This window comes from Schistocerca cancellata, chromosome 9 (assembly GCF_023864275.1).
Source record: "Schistocerca cancellata isolate TAMUIC-IGC-003103 chromosome 9, iqSchCanc2.1, whole genome shotgun sequence".
NCBI classification, from domain to species: Eukaryota; Metazoa; Arthropoda; class Insecta; order Orthoptera; family Acrididae; genus Schistocerca; species Schistocerca cancellata.
In genome coordinates, this window is record NC_064634.1 from 430,808,248 (window position 1) to 430,821,112 (window position 12,865).

Below are 12,865 nucleotides of genomic sequence, written 5' to 3' on the forward strand. Positions count from 1 at the left end.
GTACTGGGAGATGAAGAAGCTTGCACAGGATAGAGTAGCATGGAGAGCTGCATCAAACCAGTCTCAGGACTGAAGACCACTACAACAACAACATATTGCGAGAAAGCAAGAAACCAGAACACCAATTCGCTGATGAGGAATAACAAATCTCCGTCAGCCAAAGAAAAGACGGACGGAGCGAAGTACTTTATTGCGTACAAAACACAGACGATTTAATCATAGACGTTGATAGTGATGAATATAATGCCGATGGGGGTTAGCAATCCCAAAACGCTACGTCTTGACCGTACAGTTTCCGCGTTTGCCTTCTGTGGTATCGTCCAGCGAACGAGATCCCATGTTAAGGTTGGTACCTCACTACAGAGCCAACATTAAGGACAGTCATTGTCAAACGCAGCAACGAGTGAGAGACATAAGCATAGACATACCCTTAAGGAGTTCCAAACGCCACCGCTACCGGGTCAGTACTTACGTCGTAGCCCAATTTCGTTTAGCGTAATCTCTAATCATCGCCTAAGACGACAGGAGCGTCCTTCATCCGATCCAGCAGTGCGAGATGTATTACGAGTCACAACTGTATCGAAGGTAATAATGAGTAATATATTGAGAGATGCGGCTATCTTCTGTATTGTATCAAGTAATAAGTGATGTATTCAGTGACAGTAAAGAACGTCGGCGAGTTTTTTTGTGGACATGGATTGTTTCCAAGGTAAGAGCTTCAGATTGTAATAGTTTTAATAAAGTAATCAAACATTTTGTTTGTGTCATAGTATCTGATCGACCTCCTCCAGGAGTAATTCTACGTTTTCTAGGACCAACTGCAGTACCGATGCCCGATGAGAATGCCTCTAGTGTTTTTTCGTCCAACACCACACTTTCTTTCCGTGAAAAATAATTTAGAGCAAGAGAAGAAAATTTCAGATGCATGGTTCGCTTATATAGCGTGTGCCCGGCTTGCTGTAGAGCGGTTGTGGCAGACATATCTTTATACACCAGCGGTCTTTCATTGTTTCTGCACCGCCAAATGTAGCGCGGGTGCTGCCTGACTTTAGCCAGCGTTCGTACCACAAACACACCCACCCACCCACCCACCCACCCACACACACACACACACACACACACACAGAGAGAGAGAGAGAGAGAGAGAGAGGACATTTGCTTTCGCCGGTGGCAGTGCTGCTGCTCTCGATTTGAATTCATACATGTTGTATGAGAACTCGCAGAGTGCGCTGCCAGAGAGATTCTATTTACCAGCTGCCTCCTGTCATGCTTTGCACTTCCGCTCTGAGACCGTTTTTTTTTTTTTTTCTTTCTTTCTAACTTTCCTCGGTGCCCTGCTTCTTTCTTTCCACTTACCGCCGACCGCTCTACAAAGTAATGCCACTAACGAAAACACTTCTCAGGAAGATGCAAATATTCTTTTATACATAAGAAAACGCTTCTTTGTAACATTAAGCGCAGAATGAGTTGCTCTGAGTGAGTTACATTAATTAGTCAAGCTCTTCATATAACTGACTTTTTACCTCTCCTCGTCTTAACTAAAAAACAGTCAGTTTTCTGTTACACGTACAAACTGAAGATGTGAGTAGAGGCCAATGAAACAAGCCGATAATTTTAATAAACATAGGCCCAGAACAATAAACACAGGTCCAGAAAGCAATGGTTGCTTCGGATACGACGTATTAAGAGTGTGTACAATAATTATTTATAACACGTTCCCCGAGTTTCCATTCGGCGGACGTACATTTGAGGACGAACACATTGGAAGAGGTGTTCCATATCCTGCATGTGTTCTGAATGTATTGGCAACCGTCCAGACACGTTCTGGAGTTCATAGACAGCACCAACAGCCCTCTAGCACACCAAAGCTTTCAAATATTCTCACGCAAAAAGTATAACGAAGTCAACTCCAGGCAGGCTGTTGGCCGTGGTGTTAACGAGTCATGACCAGTATTCTTGCTATCGAAGATTCGTGATACAATCCATAGCACCACTGAGCTAATACACAACTAGATAGTCCAAACTGTTTAGCTTACCGACATTTGACTGAATGATAACATATTACGCGCCATAAGCTTTGTTCGATTAACCTACCCAAGTCTAAGTCTGTAGATATTATCATCATCAAAACTATACCTTTAAGCACCGATTAAAACACTACCTACACCACTGTAAGTAATCACACTTAGTTCACATCAAACTAATAAATACACAGCTAGTGACGTTACAAACGTGAATTGACATCTGCCATAATCTGACCTAGATAGAAGGATGCTACAGAAAACGCGTTTCGTTGCCAACAGAGCACTGGGTGAAACTTCCTGGCAGATCGAAACTGTGTGCTGGACCGAAACTTGAACTCGGGACCTCTGCCTTTCGCGGGAAAGTGCTCTACCAACTGAGCTATCCAAGCTCGACTCATGCCACGTCCTCACACCTTTTCTTCTGTCAGTATCTCGTCTGGCCTCACAGCTTTAATTCCGCCAGTACCTCGTCTGGCGGAATTAAAGCTGTGAGGACGGGGCATGAGTTTAAAGCTTTAAGGATGGGGCGTGAGTTGTGCTTGGGTATCAGTTGGTAGAGCACTCGCCCGCGAAAGACAAAGGTCACGAGTTCGAGTCTCGGTCCGGCACACAGTTTTGATCTGCCAGGAAGTTTCATACCAGTGCATACTCCGCTGCAGAGCGAAAATTTCATTCCAGAGCACAGGGTGAATTTTTCAACAACAGCCGTAGCAGGATGACGTCAAATGGTCCTTCACGAAACGAAAACAAATTCTAGTCTTATGCAAAAGCTGTTTATACCACAAAAGCTAGTATATAGTTAGTCGCGAATGACACAGGAGCTCAAATTGTGGGTATCAAAGCAAACAAAGAAATACTTAATTCCATTTTCAAATAGTCCTTCACAAAGAAAAATCTAGGGGAACTGTGCCAGTTTAATCCACATACCACTCAAACGATGAGTGACATAACTGTTGGGGTCAGCGGTGTTGAGTAACAGATGAAGTATTAAATTCAGTACCGAAATTGTGGCTGAGATAGCCCGTCTTCTAACTATAATCTATCATAGAACCCATGGACGAAAAACCGAGTCCAGTAGTTGAAAGATAGCACACCTCACACTCATTTATAGGAGAAAGGTTGTGAGTGTCCGGGTTTTACTTTTGTCAAGTAGCGCAATGGATTGATCCAACAAGTACCCTTTGGCTCCTGCAAGAAACAATTTCCACCGCACACTACTACAGACGTCAGACAGACGCTCCTAATGTACCAACAAGAACTGCTTGAACAACATTCAGATTCAAATATCTTCTGGAGTCGTCCGCTGTAAGGAAAAGACACAAAAATATTCTGCATTCTTATGTAACTAGTGAAATACTCGGCTACTGGAGTATTGCTAGTTAGTGTAAGAAAAACATTAAACGAACGAAAAATATTATTAATTGCAAAAAAATTCTGAGAAATCAAGTGAAACTTTTTCTTATAAATTAATAAATTTCCATGTTCTTTTCAGAACAGTAGATTGCCTCTAATGGATAGGAATGCATTTATTTTGTAGTGTAATTAGCTTTTAAGTCAAGCACGGGGGGCGTTATCCCTTCGCTCTGGCAAAAGCTGTCCTCTCTTTGGGCGGTCGTTCCGGCCGCAGTGTGTGTTGACTCACCCCTCAGAAGGGTCGGACCCCCGAGCAAGGTGGTTGCCTCTTTAGAACGAAAATTCCTGCGGTCATCATGTTGTGTACGCCTGCCTCGACTTTTTCAACCTCTGTGCGCACTTGTGATTCATTTATTAGATTTGCATATTGCTTACATGAATTCATACAAAATTGACTCTATCTTATCGAGTTTGGGTTAGAATGAAGTGTCTTGTGCAAAATACGAATGTGAGGTTGGAATATGTAAGAAATGAAGGTCAGGAGACCACGCCACCTTACAAGGTGTAGAAGTGATCTGCAGAACTTTCGTCCAATATACACTCCTGGAAATTGAAATAAGAACACCGTGAATTCATTGTCCCAGGAAGGGGAAACTTTATTGACACATTCCTGGGGTCAGATACATCACATGATCACACTGACAGAACCACAGGCACATAGACACAGGCAACAGAGCATGCACAATGTCGGCACTAGTACAGTGTATATCCACCTTTCGCAGCAATGCAGGCTGCTATTCTCCCATGGAGACGATCGTAGAGATGCTGGATGTAGTCCTGTGGAACGGCTTGCCATGCCATTTCCACCTGGCGCCTCAGTTGGACCAGCGTTCGTGCTGGACGTGCAGACCGCGTGAGACGACGCTTCATCCAGTCCCAAACATGCTCAATGGGGGACAGATCCGGAGATCTTGCTGGCCAGGGTAGTTGACTTACACCTTCTAGAGCACGTTGGGTGGCACGGGATACATGCGGACGTGCATTGTCCTGTTGGAACAGCAAGTTCCCTTGCCGGTCTAGGAATGGTAGAACGATGGGTTCGATGACGGTTTGGATGCACCGTGCACTATTCAGTGTCCCCTCGACGATCACCAGTGGTGTACGGCCAGTGTAGGAGATCGCTCCCCACACCATGATGCCGGGTGTTGGCCCTGTGTGCCTCGGTCGTATGCAGTCCTGATTGTGGCGCTCACCTGCGCGGCGCCAAACACGCATACGACCATCATTGGCACCAAGGCAGAAGCGACTCTCATCGCTGAAGACGACACATCTCCATTCGTCCCTCCATTCACGCCTGTCGCGACACCACTGGAGGCGGGCTGCACGATGTTGGGGCGTGAGCGGAAGACGGCCTAACGGTGTGCGGGACCGTAGCCCAGCTTCATGGAGACGGTTGCGAATGGTCCTCGCCGATACCCCAGGAGCAACAGTGTCCCTAATTTGCTGGGAAGTGGCGGTGCGGTCCCCTACGGCACTGCGTAAGATCCTACGGTCTTGGCGTGCATCCGTGCGTCGCTGCGGTCCGGTCCCAGGTCGACGGGCACGTGCACCTTCCGCCAACCATTGGCGACAACATCGATGTACTGTGGAGACCTCACGCCCCACGTGTTGAGCAATTCGGCGGTACGTCCACCCAGCCACCCGCATGCCCACTATACGCCCTCGCTCAAAGTCCGTCAACTGCACATACGGTTCACGTCCACGCTGTCGCGGCATGCTACCAGTGTTAAAGACTGCGATGGAGCTCCGTATGCCACGGCAAACTGGCTGACACTGACGGCGGCGGTGCACAAATGCTGCGCAGCTAGCGCCATTCGACGGCCAACACCGCGGTTCCTGGTGTGTCCACTGTGCCGTGCGTGTGATCATTGCTTGTACAGCCCTCTCGCACTGTCCGGAGCAAGTATGGTGGGTCTGACACACCGGTGTCAATGTGTTCTTTTTTCCATTTCCAGGAGTGTAGTTTACGTTGATTTGTTGTAGAAATTTTCAACATATTCTAAGCCCAAATATAGTGAACTCATCCATGCCAACAAGCATGGATTTCGGAAACAGATCATGCTAAACGCAACTCACACTTTTCTCACACTATTCTTCTAGAAAAATGCCTAAGTGCATGGGACATGTACCAGTTAAGGCTAACAGGCGATGTTAAACGTGTACAGAGAAGGGCAGCACAAATGGTCACCAGTTTGTTAGGCTCGAGGGAGAGCTTCATAGGAACACTGAAGAAACTGAACTGGTAGGCTCTTGAAGACAGATGTTAAGTATCTCGAGAAAGCATACTTATAATGTTTCAAGTGATGCTTCGAGGCCCATACTGCAACCTCTACGAATCACTCACGTAGATATCGTGAGGACAAGATTTAATCAACTACAGCATGCAGAAGAATTCTTCCCTCGCTTCTTACGTGTATGGAATGGGAAGAAATCCTAATAACTGGTACAATAGGACGTCACACACTTCACGGCAGTTTACGGAGTATAGATCTTGATGTAAATGGAAGCCTCAATCAACTCCCAATACTTTCTCCTCTATGTAATGGTCTGTTATTCCTACTTACAACTTTTAGGGCTTCTGTGATGTCGGACAACCCACTTTGTTAATAATTTTTTTGTCAAAATCACAGTGTTCCAAGCAGTTCATACATTGGAAACTCTTCCGGAACACTATTTGAGTTAATCCCTTCTTTATTCTTTCTCTCATAAAATACAATTTTTGACCGGGATATTTTCCTTCCCTCCATAGACGTTGCCTTGGCCGCGTTCAATTGCTTATTGTTAAGGGGTCTCTGACTAGCAAATTGCGTCTTCTTTTTCATACGCCGGCTTTCCAAAAGCTTTACGTCACTGTACACTACTCCCCACCTTGATGCCCAGGTGTCGTTTGGCGATCTGTCGTCTTCTCCCTTGCACCGCCACAAATTATGATTTCAGTACTTATTTAAAACTAAAATATCTCGTGATTCATAACTCTCATCACTAGGGGCTTTCATCAAACGATCTTAAATAAACTATCGCGTATCTTCTGTTCCATCTGCTCTCGCGCTTTAGTCAGCTCACATACTTACACAAGCAATTACATCTGCTGTGAGTGATGTTAATGATTGTACCTATCATTGTCACGGGTAGGTATCATTCTGTTCATTCTTCTTGTCCATGTTTTCCGTATATTCCTTTCCTCAAGAATCTGTGAAGGACCTCCTCTTTCTTGTTTATCAGCCCACATAATTTCCAACAGCCTCCTATAGCACAATATCTCAAACACTACGGTTCTCCTGTTTTCTGGTATTTACACAGCCAAAGATAAACTTACGTCGTCTGAAATTTCAAGTTAAGACCTCTGTCTAATGATACAAGATTATGTCCTTCGTTGTTCCGTTTGTCATATTTTAGTTAGTTTCTTGTTTCACGGATCATTCGCACAAAAAATCTTACTGATGTAATACGAGTAATTTTAAATTCACAATTTGACATAGCAAATTAATTTGTAAATATAGCTATATGCTGAAGACTTTTAAGTTCTTGGTTTCCTTTTATATTTTAAGTTTTTATGTACAGTCGTGGGTTAGGAATTCCTACTTACCACCTTTAACACGTTGCAGTAATGAAAATTGTTCTATTTAAAACGATGAGTTGTCAAGGGGAACCTTTGCAGTTTGTTTCTAAATTTTACCTTGTTGTCTGTCAGACACTTTATAACAGTGGGTCAGTTATAAATTTTTTTCATTGCAGCGTTGTGCAAGCTTCTTGTGCTGAAGGCTGCATTAATGTAGAGTAATGTCACCTTTCTTTTTGGTATTGTAATTATGTTCCTTTCGGACTGCACTGGATTATTTATACATAATCTTCATGAGGATATAAATAGACAATGGAGCAGTAATCAGAATGCCCATTCCCTTAAACAGATGTCTAGAAGATGGTCGTTGATGAGCCCCACATATTATTCTTACAGCACGCTATTGAATAATAAAGACTTTCTTTCTTCAGTATAAGTTACCCCATAACATTATTCATTATGACATTACGGATAAAAATATGCACCCGGCCGGAGTGGCCGTGCGGTTCTAGACGCTACAGTCTGGAGCCGAGCGACCACTACGGTCACAGGTTCGAATCCTGCCACGGGCATGGATGTGTGTGATGTCCTTAGGTTAGTTAGGTTTAATTAGTTCTAAGTTCTAGGCGACTGATGACCTCAGAAGTTAAGTCAGTGCTCAGAGCCATTTGAACCATTTGAACCAAAAATATCCAAAACATGTCACCTTACTAATTTGTCCCTCCCCATAATTTCTAATGATACAAAGCGCAATCGTGGATGAATTAAATTATTTTAGTAGTTACAAAATGCGCCTTTCCCAGTTTAAAATCTATTCAATATGAACACGTAAGAAATTTGAAGTTTCAGTACTATTTATTATTTCGTCCTATGTGTAACCATTATCATTGGGATCATGCCCTTAGTTCTGAAGAACTGAATATGTTGTCAGAATGAGATTTTCACACTGCAGCGGAATGTGCGCTGATATGAAACTTCCTGGCAGATTAAAACTGTGTGCCAGACTGAGACTCAAACTCCGGACCTCTGTCTTTTGCGGGCATGTGCTCTGCCATCTGAGCTGGTCTGCCAGGAAGTTTGATATCAAAGCACTCTCCGCTGCATTGTGAAAATCTCATTCTGGAAACATCCCCCAAAGCTTTGGCTAAGTCATGTCTCTGCAATATCCTTTCTTACAGGAGTGCTGGTTCTGCAAGGTTCGCAGGAGAGTCTGGAAGGTAGGAGACGAGGTACTGGCAGAAGTAAAGCTGTGAGGACGGGGCGTGAGTCGTGCTTGGGTAGTTCAGATGGTGGAGCATTTGCCCAAGAAAGGCAAAGGTCCCGAGTTCGAGTCTCGGTCCGGCACACAGTTTTAATCTTCCAGGAAGTTTCATATCAGCGCACACTCCACTGCAGAGTGAAAATCTCATTCTGGAAACATCGCCCAAGGCTTTGGCTAAGCCATATCTCCGCAAGAGTGCTAGTTCTGCATGGTTCGTAGGAGAGCTCCTGTAAGGTTTGGAAGGTAGGAGACGAGGTACTGGCAGAAGTAAAGTTGTGAGGACAGGGCGAAAGAGTCCTGCTTGGGTAGCTCTGGTTTCGATAAAGTGCGCCATCGTTTCTGTTTTCGATGGCAGCCCGAATGGGCATTCCTCCTCCGTATCTCGATGTCATCCGGCGTCTTTAAAACAGTGCCAGTTCACTTGTCCAAGTCAATGGACGTTCAATACGGCAGGGGTGCCCCCTCTCTACCCTCCTGTATGTCATTGCCGTTGAGCCCCTCATTGGGGGCTTGACGACCAAGCTCTCTGGCCTCACCCTACGCTGTCGGGCGTATGCTGATGACCTCCTCCTCCTCATTCGCTCCGGCTCGAGCAGTCCTCGAATTGATTACCCATTATGGGGCTTCCGCTGGCAGTGCCATGAATGTCGCCAAATCTTCTGCAACAAACACTGGACTAGGCCTCCAGGAGGGTGAAGTGGCACCCCTGCCGCTTGTACGGACTTTCCGGTACCTGGGCATTACCTTTACCCCCACGGTCACACGCACAGTGGCAACGAATCTCCGTCGCCTGTTACATGTCATCCCGAACGACGTCCGTCAGAACCTCTTGCGCCGCCAGGATACACTTCAACGGATTGAGATTCTTAATCTTTATGTGGCATCAAAATTGGTCCATATCGCTCAAGTTCTCCCTCTGCCAACTGCAATTGGGCGGCACATTCAGGCAGCTTTTGGCTTTATCTCATGGCTGGATCCATGTTTAAAGTCCGTTATGAGACACTTACCCTGACCCCACGGGATGGTGGCGTTCGGATCGTCAATGTCCGTAGGCGAGCTGCAGCCTTGTACCATGAGAAGACAGTGGACCGGCCAGGGAACATCTCTAACACGTAGCTTGCTTGAGGTCCTCCTGCCTGCATCCACCTCTCCACCGGTGTATGTCGGCCATATCGTGCCTCATTTGTCTCATATTTCGACCTATTTCGTCGACTACACATACATAGCAGTCTCCCAGATACGCGCCCACCCAGGACTAAGGATTTTTACAGCCTGCTGCTGCGCTGTGTTCCCCGGAATGTGATAGAGACCACACATTCCTCCATTCAGTGTCCCATAGTGTGGACTAACGTCCACCAGCCCATCCTCCCTACGAACATACGGGCACTGTGGTATCACATAGTCAACAGGAAAATATGCCACGAAGCAGCGACTCCACAACATTGGCTTGTCAGAATCCCCTCTTTGTCTCCTTTGCCAGCAACTGGACACTAATGAACACCGTCTGACATGCGCCTCATCGCACGATGTATGGCGCTTCGTGCAGCAAATCATTGCCTGCTATCTCCGGGTGCCGGCAGACACAATCGAACCTCGAATGCTTCTATACCCGGATGACAAACATTTTCCCGCCGCCAAATGTCATGCAATTACGTGGGTCAAATGGTGGGCGGTCGCTTTTCATGAGGGACCTAAATCACGCCTCGACTTCTGGACCTATTTACGAAGAGCCCATGCAGCTCTCGAAAACACGCGACGTTACCGAACATTATTTGCTAACTATCTTCGAGGGGTCTTTGTTAGACTTCCACTAAGTTGAGGGTGTCTGGCTCAGAGGGCACCTACCCCTCCTCCCCCGGCGGTGTCTGAGTTTAAGCTGCCTGAGGTCTGTGGATGGGAGAGTGCGCCGCAGATTGCGCGGATTTTATTGCTTTTTGCTATTCCTTTTATTTTTATTTTTCTTTACCCAGAATTTATATATTTTTTCTCTGTCGCCGATGTGTTCCACATAATTTCATGATAATAGTGAATATTACAAAAAAACACAATTCAAATAAATAAATAACAATAACGCCTTCCACTTCTGATGATTCCTGTCTCCCACTTCCCGAAGGTGATGGTGAGGGGGACACTGTGGCCAGGCCTCGGGTTTCGACACCTGCCCACTTTTCCCCCGAGCCCAAATCGGTCCACTACCCAAAAAAAAGTGTGTTCGGTCAGAATGGTATCTGCCCTCTGTAAAAAAAAAAAAAAAAATTGTAGAACACTTGCCCCTGAAGGGCAAAGGTCCCGAGTTCGATTCTCGGTCCGGCACTGCCAGGAAGTTTCATATCAGCGCACATTCCGCTGCAGCGTGAAAATCTCATTCAGGAAACATCCCCCAAGGCTGTGGCTAAGCCATGTCTCCTCAATATTCTTACTTTCAGGAGTGCTAGTTCTGCAAGTTTGGCAGGAGAGCTTCTGTAAAGTTTGGAAGGTAGGAGATGAGGTACTGGCAGAAGTAAAGCTGTGAGGGCGGGGCGTGAGTCGTGCTTGGGTTGCTCAGATGGTAGAGCACTTGCCCAAGACAGGCAAAGGTCCCGAGTTCTAGTCTCGGTGCGGCACACAGTTTTAATATGCGATGAATATGTTGTGTTTCTTTCAAACTATGTGAAACCAGTCAATAATAATTTTAAGAAGATTGTTTACCTTTCTTTAATGCTACATGTGTGCTTGGACTGATTAAAATACTAGCGTCATGTGTCAACAGAACAAATTATGCACATTAGACGGAAGATTGATTACATATGTTAGGAATAATAGAGGAACTAAGATTGAGTCTGAGAGAACACCATACCTGTTATAACCGAGAGTCGGAATAATTTTCCCAGAGTATATTGGTTGAACTACTACGTATAACTACTTGCATTCCTTTAGTTAGATATAACACTACTCATTGGCTGGCTGTATCTTCAGTCCCGTAAAACCTCAACTTGTCTAGGAGGATGTTGTGATTTACACAGTCAAATGCCTTAGATATGTTGTAGAAAATATCAGACAACGCTATATGGTTGCTTTGCTTCCAAGTAGCAGAATTACTTCATTTCATCTACCCTAGTGGTTACGATCTTCGATATCAAGTTTAATTTCAATACTGTCTCTGGCACATCTCATTAGCTTTGTCTTTCTGCGGGTTACTTCCACATCATAGCGTGCGCTCCTTAGCCTTCATTCCGCTACATCTACTATAATCCTTCCTTATTTTCACTCAGAACAGCAATGTACCAGTTACGTACTTACACCGTGAATTTCAATTCCATTCCTGAAAGCTTCTTTCCTTTCGATCATTGCTGCCTGATGAGTAGATCGAATGGATAAGACGATAGTTAGCATCACTTTCTTACATATTTTTACACCTAAATCTTCTTTCTTGGTCTTCCATTACTTTCTTCTCCCTGGTTGCATTTTATCGGTATTTATCTGTGGCCTACTTCTTTTTCCTGAGAATTTAAAAAATGTACCATTATTTTACAACTTCTAATACTTTCGTTAGTTGGCAAATCTTATGACCTTTATCTTTCCTACAGCCAAATCGATAGTGATATAAAAGGTTCTCTTTTTCTGACACATGCTTTTGTATGTAATTCTTGTCAGTAATTTGAATGTTTAAGTTGCTAAGCCGATTATGGATAGTTTCACATCAATTTGACGTTGCTATCTTGTGGCTTGTATGGATAACTTTTCTCTCAATGTCTGACGGTAGGTCACAAGGCTCTTCGATAGCCGTACAGTTGTCATTTCCTTCAATGATACTAGAAAGCCCGAAGAAAATTTATCTATTCTTGTGTGTCATTTCACTGCAAGTATACCAAAGCTATGTTTTCCATAGCACCTCCTCTGTGTTCTCCTATCATGTCATCAGACAGTTCTACTCCGTCGTAAAGCACATCAGTGCATTCCTTCGTGTATGTACTCCCTCCTCTGCGCTTCACGGTAATGGTTTTAATTTTAAGATAGTTAAATTTTATTTTGATTTTTTTAACGCTCAATAACTCTTTACCTCAACATGTATATTATCCGTTCCAGTCTCTTCCCGCAGCCATTTCGCCTTTGGCTCACCAAATTTTCATTCATTTGTTAGTAACTTATATTGCGCAATTTCTGTCTTTCCCTGAACATTTTTATATTTGCTTCTTTCGTCTATCAGTTGAAGTATTTCTCATATTACACAGGTTTCTTTGCAGGTGTCTTTCTTTTACCTACTGCGTTTTTCAAAGTAAATCTTAGAGTTTTAGGAGTTTGTAGTATTTATTACATTCAATCTACAATTATAAATAATGAAAGAGCAACTAAAACAGTTCAATTTTAGCACCATTCGTCGCACGACACGAGAGTGAACGAGTGAGAGTGTTTCAGGCGTAGCCCCAAGAAACAGTTGGCAATCAGACGTCTGTATGGACACTTTTAAGATAACGCTTATAACAAGTTCTTATAGTTTGCAGCCGTTACAGCTCTAAGGCCTGCAGACTACGCTTTAAGTGCCAACTTTGGAAACCAAATATTGCTGTATGACGATCAATATTTCCTGGACCGTTACGTCTTCAGTGGTGAATCGACGTTTCGCCTAAG